The sequence below is a fragment of the Rattus norvegicus genome, chromosome 1, assembly GCF_021556685.1.
Source record: "Rattus norvegicus strain SHRSP/BbbUtx chromosome 1, alternate assembly SHRSP_T2T, whole genome shotgun sequence".
NCBI classification, from domain to species: domain Eukaryota; kingdom Metazoa; phylum Chordata; class Mammalia; order Rodentia; family Muridae; genus Rattus; species Rattus norvegicus.
The window spans coordinates 120404621-120423399 of NC_141534.1; positions in this window are offsets into that span (position 1 = coordinate 120404621).

The following is an 18779-nucleotide window of genomic DNA, read 5'->3' on the forward strand; positions in this document are numbered from 1 at the left end:
TCTCCACTGTTATTCAATATAGAACAGGGAATATTATCAAGAACAATAGGGAGAAACAAGTAAACAAACCATCACTTTTTGCAGTTGAGATTCTTTACATAAGGGACCTTAAAGATTGCACCAGAAACCTCTGAGAGCTGAAAAAAGCACTTTCATCAAAGTGAACTATACAAAAGTACCCTCAAAATGTGTCAAGACCCTTCATATATACCAATAGAAAATATACTGAGAGGAAAGTCAGAAAACCAAGCCTATTCACTATATCCTCATACTTTTAAAAATTTGACTGTCATAAACACACAGCATCACTTCCAACCTTCTTTCTCGGACAGTGATTCTTCCCCTGAGATTTTCAAGTTGCTGGAAACTCAAGGTTTCTAGCCCTCTTCCAAACCGCTTCTCAGTGTAGTTTCTGTCTCCTTCCCTGGGGCAGCTTTTTGCACTGTTCCATAGTGGCTTTCATGTCATCTTCCCAGAAAGGCAAGAGTGGGAAGGTCTAATAAATTATAGATTTCATTAGGGTAAATATCAAATTGAATCACAATGAAGGCTAGTAATCATCCTCTTAAAATATTGTAGGAAGGAAGAAACACCTCTGGTTAGCATCCAAAGGGAAAAGATTTATCAGTAATTCCAAGCATTCCATGCAGCTTTTTTGGAGCCAATATGATTCATGCAGGTTGTGAGAAGGGATGCTTTCTTCTAATAACTATGCAGACATGTCTCTGGACTCACTACTGAAACTGAGCTGACCATTTTAGAGTAAAGTAACACCCAGAGCATAGCATAGTACTATGATTTGTGCTTATGATGGTATACAAACGTTGGGTCATGTACAGGGAACATGAGCTTATTCTATTCATAGTTCTAGAGACTGGGCCCAGAGTCCAAGGCCTATATCTAGTCAAGAGGTAGCACAGGACTTCTTATGTTGACAGTGGCTTATCACTAAGATAGAGCCGCCATGACCTTTTTAAAGCAGCTCTTTTTAATTATCTCTCATTAATTCATTAATCCATTGTGTTGGATAGTTCTACATGAATTTCACACAAGTTAAAGACATCTGAGAGGAGGGAGCCTAAACTAAGAAAATTCTCCCATAAGACTGCTCTGGAAGTAAGCCTGTAGGACATTTTCTCAATTAGTTACATATGGGAATGCACCCAGCTCCTTGTGGGTGGTACCATCCCTGAGCTTGTGCTCCTGAGTTCTATAAAAAAGCAGGCAGAGAAAGCTAAGAGGAGCAAACCAGTAAGCAGCATGCCTGTATGGCATCTGCATTTGTCCCTAGCTCCAGCTTTCTGCCTTTGAATCCCTGGCCTAACTTCCTTTCATGATGAAGTATAAGCTAAATAAATCCTTTCTTCCCCAAGTTTCTTTGGTCATGGTGCTTCATCACTGAAATAGTAACTCTAAGACAAGTTTGTACTAAGATAATGAGTCTTGTGATGACAGACCTGACCTTGCTCCTTCTGAGAGGATTGTGGAAGAAAATACTTTCTTCCCTAACTTATTTCTTGTTTATGGTGTTTCTTCACAGCAACAGAAACTCTAAGACAATAATGTCTTAAACCTTAATACTTCAAAATGGGGATTAAATGTCAATGTGCACTTATATTGAGTCATTCAAACCATTGCAAATACCTAAAAAGAAAGTCATCATGCTATACTGAACTTTTCCAGTAGAAGAAATCTGCACAAGCAGTGGAAACAAGAAGCCCCAGCTGTGTTTATCACGCTTACATTAACTCAAATTAATGAAAAGTTTAAACCTAAATTTGTTGAAGGGAAGAATATCAACCAGCAACTTTTCCTAAAACTTCACTGTGGTCCTGTCAGAGTTAAGAGTTATCATTCTTTCTTTACAGCCTGCATCCCACAACAGGGTATGAAAATATGACTTTCCTTATTTTATAGATTCAGTAAAGCTAGGTAACCTGTCCAAATGAAGAGTCAGTAAGTAGAAGATTCTGGATTCCAACCCACATCTCCTGTTTTGTAGTAGTCTGCCAAACTGTATGGCTAGACCTGTAATTAGCACAGGGAGCACAAGAAGGAAATTCCTTGGCGGAGTTACTCTACTGAGTGGGTGAAAATGATTTGTTATTAACATATCAGTGGTCACTATGTAAACTGGTATTTGTCCCTGTAGGGGCCCTTAAAACTAAGTTCTGCTAGGTCTAACTCCAGATATGACTTTCATGTAAAGAGCAACTAAGGTTACTTCTGCACCTCACCTTCTGAGTCATCCCAGGCCCCACTGTGGAGATGAGAACTAATTAGATTTGACTACTTGTATTTCATCCAACCCGAAGCAAAAGAAGCATCACTCACCACGTTTTTTTCTATGCTATCAATTTGATTAATTTGCAGTTGTTTTCACACTGAGTAGAAAGCTTCCTGGCATGTCTTCAAGCCTCTACTGAGGGGGTGGAAGCTACTCTACACCAGTTCTGGGAGGCCATGGATCGCAGCCTTTGAAAACAGTGTTAATAAAAATGTCCATTTCTTGATACTGCTCAGAAGACAAAGCTTACATGTAGAGTATCTTCATAAATACCTGCAACCATTATTACTGGTAATTCTATACAGGTTACATCCAATAAATGGTTTGAATTTTTGGGTTGCCGTGGATCAAATGTTTGTGTGCTCAGGCTGTTGTGATAGCTCAGCAAATAGCTCACTCTCTTAGTTTGGGTTTACAGCTGTGAACAGACACCATGACCAAGTCAAGTCTTATAAAGTACAACATTTAATTGGGGCTGGCTTACAGGTTCAGAAGTTCAGTCCATTATCACTAAGGTTGCAGTGGGGAAGCACCCAGGCAGGCATGGTACAGGAGTAGCTGAGAGTTCTACATCCTCATCTCAAGGCTGCTAGTAGAAGACTGACTTCCAGGTAGCTATGGTGAGGGTCTTAAGCCCATGCGCACAGTTTCACACCTACTCCAACAAGGCCACACCTCCAAATAATGCTACTCCCTGGGTCGAGCATATTCAAACTATGACACTCACTTAACAATCAAGACTATATGGACCTGAGCTTAATTGCCAGTACCCACATAGTGGAAGGAGAGAACTGATGCCCACCAGTTTTCTTTCCTCTTCTCTTCTGACTTTCCCATGCATATAAATGGGTAAATAAATAATAAATTAGAAAATAAATTTTAAAATTTGTGTCCCTCAGAATTCATACATGGAAACCCTAAACCATCCAAGTCATCGATTAGTAAGTTTATATGGATAGATCGTTTAGCTATGAGTCTGAGGTCCTCATAAGAGAAAGAAGACAATGTATCCCTTATTCTGTTCTTCACCATACCTCAGGTGCAATGATAAGACAGCTGTCCACAGCTCTGAGCAGTCACTCATCAACACTTCACCTACTGCCTCCTTAGTTTGAATTTCTTTCCAGCCTCCTAAACTCTGAAACTTGAGCATCTGAGAACATTTTGCAGTCTATGATGTAATGATGCAGAAGTCCAATCTATCCAGACCAGGAACAAAGAAAGATAAAAATGGAGGAGAGGAGGGAGGAGGTGGAGAAAGGGATGATAAGAGACAAAAGTATAAATTATCTGTAAGTCAGTTCTTTCTGGGAAGGTTTTATTTGTGTTCCAAGAGCCCTGTCCTTTAGAACAATTGCTTATTGTTTGGCATCATCATAAAAAAAAATCCTTTCTTTTCAATAGCATCATCAGAATAGTCCCAGGCTTCCCAGGTTGTGCCAAAGGACAGCTCTCCCCAGCAAAATCAGGCTGGCAGCCACAGAAGATATCCAGAAAACAAGCTCATGCTGATCACTGTTGTCTCTGGGAAGGCCAGCCCTGCCTCTGTGAATCATTAGCAGGCTTTATGCTGGCACTGAAGCTGTACAATCTGTATAACAATAACATTAAGAAAAAGAAAAAAATATCCTGGGGATGATGCCAGTGATCAGGGTGCTATAATTAAAAACAAATCTAACACTGCAGCCAAAGTAGGTCAGTCATCTTGGTAGTCTTTGATGAGGAAGGAAAACAAAAATCAAAAATGTAAACAAGTGCCTATGAACACGTGAGCAAGAAACTATTGGTAATCTGCATATTCATGATTCAGTAACCTGTTGACTACTACTGGGGAGCCTCACCAATGCACCACAGCTCAGATCATATTCCCTAAATGTAAAATTTTGTAAGATGGGGCACATTCTGTTCTAGTTCTTATTCAATACAGTCTGATTAAAAAACAAACACATGAATCAAGCAAGACAAGTTCACCTTTTCTCTTGTGTGAAGTCAAAATCTATTGTCAAAGAGAGGGGAGAATGGATCCTGTCTGTCTCTATCTAATCTGTAAAGGTCTTAGCTCCTTGGAAACCTGATTTACATGTGTCTTACTCCTTTTCCATTAGTAGGTACAAGACTGGTGTTCACTGAGATCCATAACATACACACCACACACACACACACACACACACACACACACACACACACACACACACACTTATACCAAGTCATTGTGGAAACTGGAAAAAATAAAGCTGTAGGTGATGCTGTTTGGAGAGGTTATAGGACTTTTAGGAGGAGAATGTGTGATAGATAAAGCTGTCATTGAGGTAGCTTTGGGGGTTTGTGTGATCAGACTTCTAGTTTGCCCTCTCTGCTTTCTTCAGGCCCATGGAAATGAGATGATACTTTATTATAGCAACAGAAAAGTAACTATTCAGAGCTTCTTTCCATGATTTCTCCTTAAGCCTTTAGGTAGATAATAATGCTCAATGGTTAGCTATGGAACTGACCAAACAGACAACTAGGATTATAATCCCAGACTGCAACATTTCTGCCTAATGAAACTTGGATAAGTTTCTTTAATGTATAGAATAATAATTAGATGTGAATGTGTATATTATATTTATGAAGTTTCTGATGTTTTCTAGACATCCAATAATAATAATATTACATTTCTCTACTCCCAGGAGTTTTCCACTTGAACCAAGTCATTTGAGTACTCCTCAGTAAGGAACAGGAAAAACCTACTCTAAGACAAGAAGTAAACAATAGACTGGCTTTTTTTTCTGAGACAATAATTAAGAAATACTCAGGTGAAGAAAGCAAGAATGAAACTGTGGACATGAAAGGGAATACAGGAATCTCAGCTGCACCTTCAGGTCTCCAGACTCAGTCCATCGTATCACAGTTTTTCCTTTAGCTCTTTCAGTTAAACCTTTATGGAAATGGTTTCGTTGGCATGGGAATTCTTCCCATAGTATTTTGCTATAACTTGCTGAGTGACAAATGTTCCTGTCTGTGTCTGGGATTATAACCCTAGCTGGTAAGGTCATTTTACTTGAATTTTCATCCTTTTTTCGTCATTTATTAGAACCTCTGCTTCTCTCTGTCTGCCTAAGGGTGGGGAGATGGGGCATGGGGTGGAGAACAGAGGTGGCTCAAGTTTTCTAAACTCAATTGGTAAAGAGGGGAGAAAGCAAACAGCCAAATGCATTTTAAAATATCCCCGAAGCAATAATTTTATAAAGATAATTGATGAGGGGTTGTTCATGCTCACTAAACCTTCATCCTGAAGGTTCCACTTGCTGCTGCATATGATGAGATGTGCTAGATCTGGAGGCCAGGAGAGGGACCAAATGTCCTGGCCAGGCCAAGGGGGCTGTGGGCTGGTGGATTATAGTGGAACCAGATAGATAGAAGAGGAAGACCCAGCATCTGGTACTTGCATGATTAAGAAAGATTCTTTGTGGGCATTTTTCCTTTAAAAGATGTGTTTTAATTTTATCAGTATGAATATATATAATCTAGGGGTGGAGGATGCATATGAATGCATGTGCCTATAGAGGCCAGAAGAGGGTGTCAAATCTCCTGGAGCCTCCAGGCACTAGGAACCAAAATCAAGTCCAGGCTCTATTACCACTAAGCCACCAACCATCCACCTTAGCTTTTCTCTTCAACTGAAAAAAAGGGTGACTGTGAGATAGACTTCACTTTTGGGAGTGGTACCCCTAAGCATACCACTTTATGAAGGGTGTTCATATTACGGAAATACTCCTCCAAGGGGTCTGTAAGGAAGAAGAAACAGAGCAGGAAATGTAAAGTATTATACTGCCTGCCATTAGAGTGCTAGAGATAATCCATTTATAAAAAGAAAAGAGTTGTTTTGGCTTACTGGTTTGCAGGTTACAGTCCAAAAAAAAAAAGTGGATCATTGTTTCCAGTGCACAGGAGCACAGCACACGCTGGAACATGAACTCAAGCAATACATGACTTTTGTGACTATAAAGAAAAGAGTAAAGGAAGAAACCAGTGTTCCCCTGTATACAGATTCTCAATGATATGAAGATCTAACTACAGGCCTTACTTATGATCTACCACCTCCCATCAGCACCACCTTAGGGGACACACATTAACACACCAGTTTGGAGGATATTCAATGCCACTATAGTAGCAAAGGAACAGAGCAAATTTATACAAAGCCCAGAACGTGTCTTCTTGTGAGGCAATATCAATGACTACAACCTGCTCCAGTGAACTTCTGGCCACATAGTAAGATCAGAGTAGAACAAGGACTGTGATCAGGTGTGGGGAAAGGGAGTCATAAGAGAGCTGGAAGTGCGAATGGAAATTGGTGGGGGGTATTTCTGGAACTAGCTAAAGCATGGGACAGGGGAGGCTCTGGGGAGTCTATGGGGGAACCTAACTGAGAATTCTACAATAGGGGATACAGAAACTAAAGTGGCCACCTCTGGTAGCTAGGCAAGATTTCCACAGGAGGGAGTGAAACATCAATCTGCCCACAAAACGTTCAACCCAAAATTTGTCTTGCCAACAAGATGTACAGCGATAAAGATGGAGCAGAGACTGAGGAAATAGCCATCCAATATCTGCCCCAACTTGAGACCCATGCATGTGAGAGAGCCAAGGCCTGACACTATGAATGATACTCTGCTATGTTTGCAGACAAGAATCTAACATAACTGTCTTATGGGCATGTCATACAGCAGCAGATGGAGGCAAATGCAAAGACTCACAGCCCAACGTCAGGCAGACCCTGGGGAGTCTTGTGAAGAGTGAGGGATAAAACTGAGTAAGCCAAGGGGTCAAAAACACCACAGCTGACATAGGCCCATGTGGGCTCACAAAGACTGAGTCACCAATGAGGGAGCATGTAAGGCTGGACTTAGGCCCTCTACACGTTTGTAGCAAATGTGCTGCTTGGTCAAGATGTAGGACCCCTGACAAGTAGAGTGCGAAGAGTCTTGGTCTCTGTTCAGTGCCAATGGATACCATTCCCTCTACCTGAACTGCATAATTAAGCCTCACTAGGATCTAGTCCTGCTGAGACTAGTTGTCCCAGGGTGGGGTGGTACCCAAGAGAGGCTCTCTCTTCTTCTCAAAGAAGCAGCAGGAAGTAAGGGGAGAGGTTTGTAAGAGTAGTACTGAGAAGAGGAGTGATGGGGCTGGATCAGGATGCAAAGTGAATGAAAATAAATAATTAAATTTAAAAATTAAGAGATCAGACCTTAGATACTTTCAAGGCCAGACCTTGGAGCCCTGACTCCTAACAAAGACAAACAGCTTTGTTCCCACACGTTCCCATGTATAATGCATGTCTCTCCATAGGACTAGAACTGTGGCATCCCCGTGGGGGAGGGCCCAGGAGCGGCAGGACTTCTGCGCCTGAGACACCGCCGGAACCTGAAAGAAACAGACCGGATAAACAGTTCTCTGCACCCAAATCCCGTGGGAGGGAGAGCTAAACCTTCAGAGAGGCAGACAAGCCTGGGAAACCAGAAGAGACTGCTCCCTGCACACACATCTCGGACGCCAGAGGAAAAAACCAAAGACCATCTGGAACCCTGGTGCACTGAAGCTCCCGGAAGGGGCGGCACAGGTCTTCCTGGTTGCTGCCGCTGCAGAGAGCCCCTGGGCAGCACCCCACGAGCGAACCTGAGCCTCGGGACCACAGGTAAGACCAAATTTTCTGCTGCAAGAAAGCTGCCTGGTGAGCTTGGGACACACGGAAGCAGAATTTCTCTAGGAGGCACGGTCTGTGTTTACCGGAAGTCCCACACCCGCGGATCCCGGCCCGCAGCAGCTCTCTGCTCCCAGACCCAGTGAGAGAGAGACCCAACCGCCTGGTCAGGTGGGCACTCCTGAGGCTGCAGAGCGGAAGAGACCACCAACACTGCTCACCCCTGCCCACATCCCTGGCCCAAGAGGAAACTGTATAAGGCCTCTGGGCTCCCGTGGGGGAGGGCCCAGGAGCGGCAGGACTTCTGCGCCTGAGACACCGCCGGAACCTGAAAGAAACAGACCGGATAAACAGTTCTCTGCACCCAAATCCCGTGGGAGGGAGAGCTAAACCTTCAGAGAGGCAGACAAGCCTAGGAAACCAGAAGAGACTGCTCCCTGCACACACATCTCGGACGCCAGAGGAAAAAGCCAAAGACCATCTGGAACCCTGGTGCACTGAAGCTCCCGGAAGGGGCGGCACAGGTCTTCCTGGTTGCTGCCGCTGCAGAGAGCCCCTGGGCAGCACCCCACGAGCGAACCTGAGCCTCGGGACCACAGGTAAGACCAAATTTTCTGCTGCAAGAAAGCTGCCTGGTGAACTCAAGACACAGGCCCACAGGAACAGCTGAAGACCTGTAGAGAGGAAAAACTACACGCCGGAAAGCAGAACACACTGTCCCCATAACTGACTGAAAGAGAGGAAAACAGGTCTACAGCACTCCTGAGACACAGGCTTATAGGTCAGTCTAACCACTGTCAGAAATAGCAGAACAAAGTAACACTAGAGATAATCTGATGGCGAGAGGCAAGCGCAGGAAACCAAGCAACAGAAACCAAGACTGCATGCCATCATCGGAGCCCAATTCTCCCGCCAAAACAAACATGGAATATCCAAACACACCAGAAAAGCAAGATCTAGTTTCAAAATCATATTTGATCATGATGCTGGAGGACTTCAAGAAAGACATGAACACACTTAGGGAAACACAGGAAATCATTAATAAACAAGTAGAGGCCTACAGAGAGGAATGGCAAAAATCCCTGAAAGAATTCCAGGAAAACACAATCAAACAGATGAAGGAATTAAAAATGGAAATAGAAGCAATCAAGAAAGAACACATGGAAACAACCCTGGATATAGAAAACCAAAAGAAGAGACAAGGAGCTGTAGATACAAGCTTCACCAACAGAATACAAGAGATGGAAGAGAGAATCTCAGGAGCAGAAGATTCCATAGAAATCATTGACTCAACTGTCAAAGATAATGTAAAGCGGAAAAAGCTACTGGTCCAAAACATACAGGAAATCCAGGACTCAATGAGAAGATCAAACCTAAGGATAATAGGTATAGAAGAGAGTGAAGACTCCCAGCTCAAAGGACCAGTAAATATCTTCAACAAAATCATAGAAGAAAACTTCCCTAACCTAAAAAAAGAGATACCCATAGGCATACAAGAAGCCTACAGAACTCCAAATAGATTGGACCAGAAAAGAAACACCTCCCGTCACATAATTGTCAAAACACCAAACGCACAAAATAAAGAAAGAATATTAAAAGCAGTAAGGGAAAAAGGTCAAGTAACATATAAAGGGAGACCTATCAGAATCACACCAGACTTCTCGCCAGAAACTATGAAGGCCAGAAGATCCTGGACTGATGTCATACAGACCCTAAGAGAACACAAATGCCAGCCCAGGTTACTGTATCCAGCAAAACTCTCAATTAACATTGATGGAGAAACCAAGATATTCCATGACAAAACCAAATTTACACAATATCTTTCTACAAATCCAGCACTACAAAGGATAATAAATGGTAAAGCCCAACATAAGGAGGCAAGCTATACCCTAGAAGAAGCAAGAAACTAATCGTCTTGGCAACAAAACAAAGAGAATGAAAGCACACAAACATAACCTCACATCCAAATATGAATATAAAGGGAAACAATAATCACTATTCCTTAATATCTCTCAATATCAATGGCCTCAACTCCCCAATAAAAAGACATAGATTAACAAACTGGATACGCAACGAGGACCCTGCATTCTGCTGCCTACAGGAAACACACCTCAGAGACAAAGACAGACACTACCTCAGAGTGAAAGGCTGGAAAACAAGTTTCCAAGCAAATGGTCAGAAGAAGCAAGCTGGAGTAGCCATTCTAATATCAAATAAAATCAATTTCCAACTAAAAGTCATCAAAAAAGATAAGGAAGGACACTTCATATTCATCAAAGGAAAAATCCACCAAGATGAACTCTCAATCCTAAATATCTATGCCCCAAATACAAGGGCACCTACATACGTAAAAGAAACCTTACTAAAGCTCAAAACACACATTGCACCTCACACAATAATAGTGGGAGATTTCAATACCCCACTCTCATCAATGGACAGATCATGGAAACAGAAATTAAACAGTGATGTCGACAGACTAAGAGAAGTCATGAGCCAAATGGACTTAACGGATATTTATAGAACATTCTATCCTAAAGCAAAAGGATATACCTTCTTCTCAGCTCCTCATGGTACTTTCTCCAAAATTGACCATATAATTGGTCAAAAAACGGGCCTCAACAGGTACAGAAAGATAGAAATAATCCCATGCGTGCTATCGGACCACCACGGCCTAAAACTGGTCTTCAATAACAATAAGGGAAGAACGCCCACATATACGTGGAAATTGAACAATGCTCTACTCAATGATAACCTGGTCAAGGAAGAAATAAAGAAAGAAATTAAAAACTTTTTAGAATTTAATGAAAATGAAGATACAACATACTCAAACTTATGGGACACAATGAAAGCTGTGCTAAGAGGAAAACTCATAGCGCTGAGTGCCTGCAGAAAGAAACAGGAAAGAGCATATGTCAGCAGCTTGACAGCACACCTAAAAGCTCTAGAACAAAAAGAAGCAAATACACCCAGGAGGAGTAGAAGGCAGGAAATAATCAAACTCAGAGCTGAAATCAACCAAGTAGAAACAAAAAGGACCATAGAAAGAATCAACAGGACCAAAAGTTGGTTCTTTGAGAAAATCAACAAGATAGATAAACCCTTAGCCAGACTAACGAGAGGACACAGAGAGTGCGTCCAAATTAACAAAATCAGAAATGAAAAGGGAGACATAACTACAGATTCAGAGGAAATTCAAAAAATCATCAGATCTTACTATAAAAACCTATATTCAACAAAATTTGAAAATCTTCAGGAAATGGACAATTTCCTAGACAGATACCAGGTATCAAAGTTAAATCAGGAACAGATAAACCAGTTAAACAACCCCATAACTCCTAAGGAAATAGAAGCAGTCATTAAAGGTCTCCCAACCAAAAAGAGCCCAGGTCCAGATGGGTTTAGTGCAGAATTCTATCAAACCTTCATAGAAGACCTCATACCAATATTATCCAAACTATTCCACAAAATTGAAACAGATGGAGCCCTACCGAATTCCTTCTACGAATCTACAATTACTCTTATACCTAAACCACACAAAGACACAACAAAGAAAGAGAACTTCAGACCAATTTCCCTTATGAATATCGACGCAAAAATACTCAATAAAATTCTGGCAAACCGAATTCAAGAGCACATCAAAACAATCATCCACCATGATCAAGTAGGCTTCATCCCAGGCATGCAGGGATGGTTTAATATACGGAAAACCATCAACGTGATCCATTATATAAACAAACTGAAAGAACAGAACCACATGATCATTTCATTTGATGCTGAGAAAGCATTTGACAAAATTCAACACCCCTTCATGATAAAAGTCCTGGAAAGAATAGGAATTCAAGGCCCATACCTAAACATAGTAAAAGCCATATACAGCAAACCAGTTGCTAACATTAAACTAAATGGAGAGAAACTTGAAGCAATCCCACTAAAATCAGGGACTAGACAAGGCTGCCCACTCTCTCCCTACTTATTCAATATAGTTCTTGAAGTTCTAGCCAGAGCAATCAGACAACAAAAGGAGATCAAAGGGATACAGATCGGAAAAGAAGAGGTCAAAATATCACTATTTGCAGATGATATGATAGTATATTTAAGTGATCCCAAAAGTTCCACCAGAGAACTACTAAAGCTGATAAACAACTTCAGCAAAGTGGCTGGGTATAAAATTAACTCAAATAAATCAGTTGCCTTCCTCTATACAAAAGAGAAACAAGCCGAGAAAGAAATTAGGGAAACGACACCCTTCATAATAGACCCAAATAATATAAAGTACCTCGGTGTGACTTTAACCAAGCAAGTAAAAGATCTGTACAATAAGAACTTCAAGACACTGAAGAAAGAAATTGAAGAAGACCTCAGAAGATGGAAAGATCTCCCATGCTCATGGATTGGCAGGATTAATATAGTAAAAATGGCCATTTTACCAAAAGCAATCTACAGATTCAATGCAATCCCCATCAAAATACCAATCCAATTCTTCAAAGAGTTAGACAGAACAATTTGCAAATTCATCTGGAATAACAAAAAACCCAGGATAGCTAAAGCTATCCTCAACAATAAAAGGACTTCAGGGGGAATCACTATCCCTGAACTCAAGCAGTATTACAGAGCAATAGTGATAAAAACTGCATGGTATTGGTACAGAGACAGACAGATAGACCAATGGAATAGAATTGAAGACCCAGAAATGAACCCACACACCTATGCTCACTTGATTTTTGACAAAGGAGCCAAAACCATCCAATGGAAAAAAGATAGCATTTTCAGCAAATGGTGCTGGTTCAACTGGAGGGCAACATGTAGAAGAATGCAGATCGATCCAGGCTTATCACCCTGTACAAAGCTTAAGTCGAAGTGGATCAAGGACCTCCACATCAAACCAGACACACTCAAACTAATAGAAGAAAAACTAGGGAAGCATCTGGAACACATGGGCACTGGAAAAAATTTCCTGAACAAAACACCAATGGCTTATGCTCTAAGATCAAGAATTGACAAATGGGATCTCATAAAACTGCAAAGCTTCTGTAAGGCAAAGGACACTGTGGTTAGGACAAAACGGCAACCAACAGATTGGGAAAAGATCTTTACCAACCCTACAACAGATAGAGGCCTTATATCCAAAATATACAAAGAACTCAAGAAGTTAGACCGCAGGGAAACAAATAACCCTATTAAAAAATGGGGTTCAGAGCTAAACAAAGAATTCACAGCTGAGGAATGCCGAATGGCTGAGAAACACCTAAAGAAATGTTCAACATCTTTAGTCATAAGGGAAATGCAAATCAAAACAACCCTGAGATTTCACCTCACACCAGTGAGAATGGCTAAGATCAAAAACTCAGGTGACAGCAGATGCTGGCGAGGTTGTGGAGAAAGAGGAACACTCCTCCATTGTTGGTGGGATTGCAGACTGGTAAAACCATTCTGGAAATCAGTCTGGAGGTTCCTCAGAAAATTGGACATTGAACTGCCTGAGGATCCAGCTATACCTCTCTTGGGCATATACCCAAAAGATGCCTCAACATATAAAAGAGACACGTGCTCCACTATGTTCATCGCAGCCTTATTTATAATAGCCAGAAAATGGAAAGAACCCAGATGCCCTTCAACAGAGGAATGGATACAGAAAATGTGGTACATCTACACAATGGAATACTACTCAGCTATCAAAAACAACGAGTTTATGAAATTCGTAGGCAAATGGTTGGAACTGGAAAATATCATCCTGAGTGAACTAACCCAATCACAGAAAGACATACATGGTATGCACTCATTGATAAGTGGCTATTAGCCCAAATGCTTGAATTACCCTAGATCCCTAGAACAAACGAAACTCAAGACGGATGATCAAAATGTGAATGCTTCACTCCTTCTTTAAATGAGGAAAAAGAATACCCTTGGCAGGGAAGGGAGAGGCAAAGATTAAAACAGAGACTGAAGGAACACCCATTCAGAGCCTGTCCCACATTTGGCCCATACATATACAGCCACCCAATTGGACTAGATGGATGAAGCAAAGAAGTGCAGACCGACAGGAGCCGGATGTAGATCGCTCCTGAGAGACACAGCCAGAATACAGCAAATACAGAGGCGAATGCCAGCAGCAAACCACTGAACTGAGAATAGGTCCCCTATTGAAGGAATCAGAGAAAGAACTGGAAGAGCTTGAAGGGGCTCGAGACCCCAAAAGTACAACAATGCCAAGCAACCAGAGCTTCCAGGGACTAAGCCACTACCTAAAGACTATACATGGACTGACCCTGGACTCTGACCCCATAGGTAGCAATGAATATCCTAGTAAGAGCACCAATGGAAGGGGAAGCCCTGGGTCCTGCTAAGACTGAACCCCCAGTGAACTAGTCTATGGGGGGAGGGCGGCAATGGTGGGAGGGTTGGGAGGGGAACACCCATAAGGAAGGGGAGGGGGGAGGGGGATGTTTGCCCGGAAACCGGGAAAGGGAATAACACTCGAAATGTATATAAGAAATACTCAAGTTAATAAAAAAAAAATAAAAAAAAATTAAAAAAAAATAAAAAAAAAAAAAAAAAAGAACTGTGGCATCAAATGGAGACTGAAAATTCGGAAGCTGTGAACCAGCAAAGCACTTTTCTCCTCTCACAGTTTTGGGTACTTATCACAATGACAGAAAGTTAGTACACCAGGGATGCCTGAGGAAATGCATTCTCTAATACCTCAACTCTCTAATCAAGACATCCCAAATCTTCCAGGAGCTCTCTAGCCTTTTCCTCAGCAATTGCAGGGAGCAGGGCACAGTGAAACTAGGATTGGTGGGCTTAGCAAGGACACCTAGAGAAAAGAAGGTGGCAATGAGCAAACCCATTTTAAGGTTAAGGGTGAATGATTTGCATCTGATAGTTGAATTTGCAGATTTCTGAACTCTGTGTGTCGTACACTCTCATTACTGTGTGGACTCAATGCAAGTGTCTAAGTCAGCTTTCTCTCATTAGGGCAATATATACAAAACAATCTGTTTAAATTGAAAGGAAGAAAATCTATTTCAGCTCACAATGTCAGAGACTTCAATGCATAGTCATATGATTTCACTGTTATAGACACACATCATGGCTAATACACATGGCAAAGAAATGTTGTTTATCTCCTGTTGGCCAGGAAGAAAAGGGAGGAAGGCCAGTATGCCAATATCACCTTCAAAGGTACACCTGTGTGATATACGGTCTTCGCACTAACTCCTTGGGACTACCATCACCTCCCAAGGAAAGCTGTCCGGTTCCTTTTCTGTTTCCATGACAAAATACTATGACCAAAACCAAGCTACTGAAGGAACAATTTTTTTTCTAGCTATGCTTCCAGAAAATCTACAAAGGGAGACATAGTCAGAGGTAGCCAAAACAAAGAGCTGACTGATTGCATTTCATCTGCATATAGAAAACAAAGAAAACAAGCAGGAGATATGATGAGGATATAAACCCTCAAAGCCTACTTCCACCTCTACTAGAATCATAACCTCCACAAACAGCACCACCAATGAAGCATTCAAATACCTAAGCCGATGGGGAGGGTGGGGGCATTTCACATTTATACTGCCACAGGAGAGGGACTAAGCATTTAATACCTGGACTTTTCAAGGACATCTAAGATCTGAACCACAATAACAAGCATACTTTTATCAGAATTCTCTAAGCAGGTATGAAGGACATTTTCTTAATGAATGATTGGTATGGATGTTACCATCACTGGATGAGGCACAAGGAGAGCAAGCCAGTAAGAAGCAACCCCTCAATGCTTCAGTTTCTATCTCCAAGTTCCTGCTTTGACTTTTTCTGCCTTGGCTTCCTTCAGTAAAGTATGAAGAAAAGTGTGTAAGCCAAATAAATCTTTTTTTCCCCAAGTCAGAGTTGGTCAATACTTTTGTTGCAGTGATAGAAAACAAACTAATACACATTCTAATACTTTTATATTTCTTTGCTTCTGGGAGGTTCCAAGCAGCATCTTAGCATTCCTGAGACGACTTGGAACAAAGATAGTGTCTACCTTGGCCACTGAAGTCCAAGTGGATATTTTTATTTATCTGTTTTGCATGTGTATGCATGGATGTTTGTAGACACAAAGCACATGCCACCACTTGTATGTGAAAGTCAGAAGGCAATTTGAGGCAGTCAGTTCCACCATAAGGTTATTGGGATGGAATTTGAGTAATGAGGCTTTTCCACAAATCCATCTCAATGCACAACCCCACAAATGTTTTGTAATCAAAGTGATGTCCCCTTCTTGTTAATAACCCTCTGACCAGTCATTGTCCTTAAATAAAACTTGTCCTGCATAATACTGAAGTGGATAAAAAAAGGAATTATAATTACTTTTATTAAATTGAACAGTTTTCTTATAAACTTCTTGAGTATCCTACCCATATCAAGGTACCCTTCCATTTGGGAGCTTTTGCCCTTAGACATGGAACTATAGCAGGAGTATGCAGTAGAGAAAGAAGCATGAGGATTAATGTATGAAAAAAATCAGTTGTCTGAGGAAGACTGGAAAAGCTTTGACCATAGATACCATTAGTACAATAGCACATGTTCAGGAAAAGTTGATGGTTTCTAAGGGTGTGATAAGGTGGTGCTATGTAAATAAACTTAGAAGAGTGGAGATGCTGTGGTGTGTTATTTTTAAGCATCATAACTGTCAGTCCCTACTCACTAGCACACTTCAATCTCAGAGTTCCTTTCTCTGTCTCACTAAATGCCAAAAAGCTCCTGGCCCAGTTCTTGTTCCCAGACACAAGAACCTGGAAATCTCCCTGTCTTCACTTCAGACTTTGATCTGTATCACTTCCACAACCACCAGTTTCTTCAAGGACTCCCATTTAGATATAACTTTTTCTGGTACTTAGTTGAACTCCCAAATCTAAAGATATAAGATTTGATATTAAAGTGAAATAGACAAGCAGCTATTTATTCCAAATCTTTTGCCATAAGAGGGTAAGACTAATCAACAGACATCAAAGGGTCTCTGCAACCAGATGAAAGTGAAAATATCAAACACTGGTTGTTTTCATTTTTCATCGCAAAATATAGAATTATAAAAATAGCAGAGAGACCCTGCATATCATTCACTCCATTTGCCCCAGTGAGTGCGTCTTATGTAACAGTAGAATTAATTGCTCCTGCTGGGCAGGGATGGGGGCTCAGCTCCAACTGGAAAACACCTGCTCTTGCTGTAATTTTTCTTGGTACTAAGGAGGATTTCTTATTTAAAACGTGCTATTCTAAAGATCTGTCTTGCCCCGAGTTCCCTTTCTTGTATTTAGACTTCTGGCTTTGTTAGTCTTCACTGGCTTCTGCAAAGGAAGTCTAGGTGTATGGAAAATTATTGAAGGAATCTGAGGAATCAGAGGAATCTGCCATTTTCTGTGCACTGGAAGAAGCAGAGTCAGCAGGTCTGCTTTTCTTTCTCTAGTTTTCAGGGTCTTGCATTTGTCACACATATGTCTGATGGCGGTGGTGGTGGGGTCATCTACTCTTATAATAAACCTGGAAAAGTATGTCTGTTTCATTTTGGCCCAGAGGTAGCTATCACCAACACAGGCTCTCTGTGTGCCTAGATGTTTAATTTCTCTAAGAAGACAATTTATTTTTTAGGAGGAGAAAAGAATGATCTTTGGGACAGTAGAAATGGTCCAGCATCACTTTTTATAAGGCATTGAGCTCAAACCAATAGCTTTGCACATGTGAGGCAAGTCCTCTACAACTAAGTCATAGCTGTAGCCCCCAAAGCATATTTAAAATGACAGGGCATTAACTATTGTAACAGATATTACCATATGGTCCATAAAGGATGAATAGTTAAATAGCCCACAGCATATGACCCAGGATGCTATGCCTTTCTCTAGCTCCATGATATCTACACTGACTCTGAACATCATAAGCATCAAAGCCATCTTCTCTATGGCTATTTCTTTCTACTATGAACATTGAATTGAACCACACTCATATATGTTACAATGATGACAATGTAAAGGAAGCACAGTATTACCACATACCTTGAGTCTTTCCCTGAACCCACCCAAGTGTCCAACTTCTCCTTTTCTTTCTGCTTTCATTTACCATGACATCACAGATACCCACATGACTAAGACAAAAACAAATTTCACATTGTGAGGCTTACAATAGTCAAAATGTCTGTGAATTAATGGTTATTTTTATATATTCCCTTTAAATGTATAATTTTCATTTATCTGAGGACAAACTTAAAAATAAATGATTCTCTAATATAATTTCGATCTGATGAAAATTGAGAAAGTTAGAATTATATGAGGAATTATTGTTTGGAACTAGTAGAAGGGTCTTTGTACTTATGACTTGAGGATTGCACATGTTTATGATCTGAAGGGTCTTTGTACTTATGACTTGAGGATTGCACATGTTTATGATCTGTCAGTTTCCTCCTCGGATAGGTAGATGTTACATGCTTCCAAGTAAGATGCAAGGTGAAGTATGAGTGCCCATCAACTCTGCAGAATTCTTGATATTCCTGACTCTAAAAGGTCACCTATATATAACTGGAGTGCACAGAAAATGGCAGTCATAGATGAACATAAAAGTCTCAACAAAGAAGAAATTCTATAAGACCAGACCATTAGATACTCTAGGAGGTAACTCTACCAATCTTCAAAGGATGGCGATCATGGGTGAAAAGAGCATGGCAAAGCATAAGTCTTTAAATATTGGAATCTCATAAAAATGTATATTCATAGGTGACAAAAGACATTGATGTTTTAGAGTTAATTTCAGTATACTGTACAAATTAGCTGACTCAAGAATCATCAA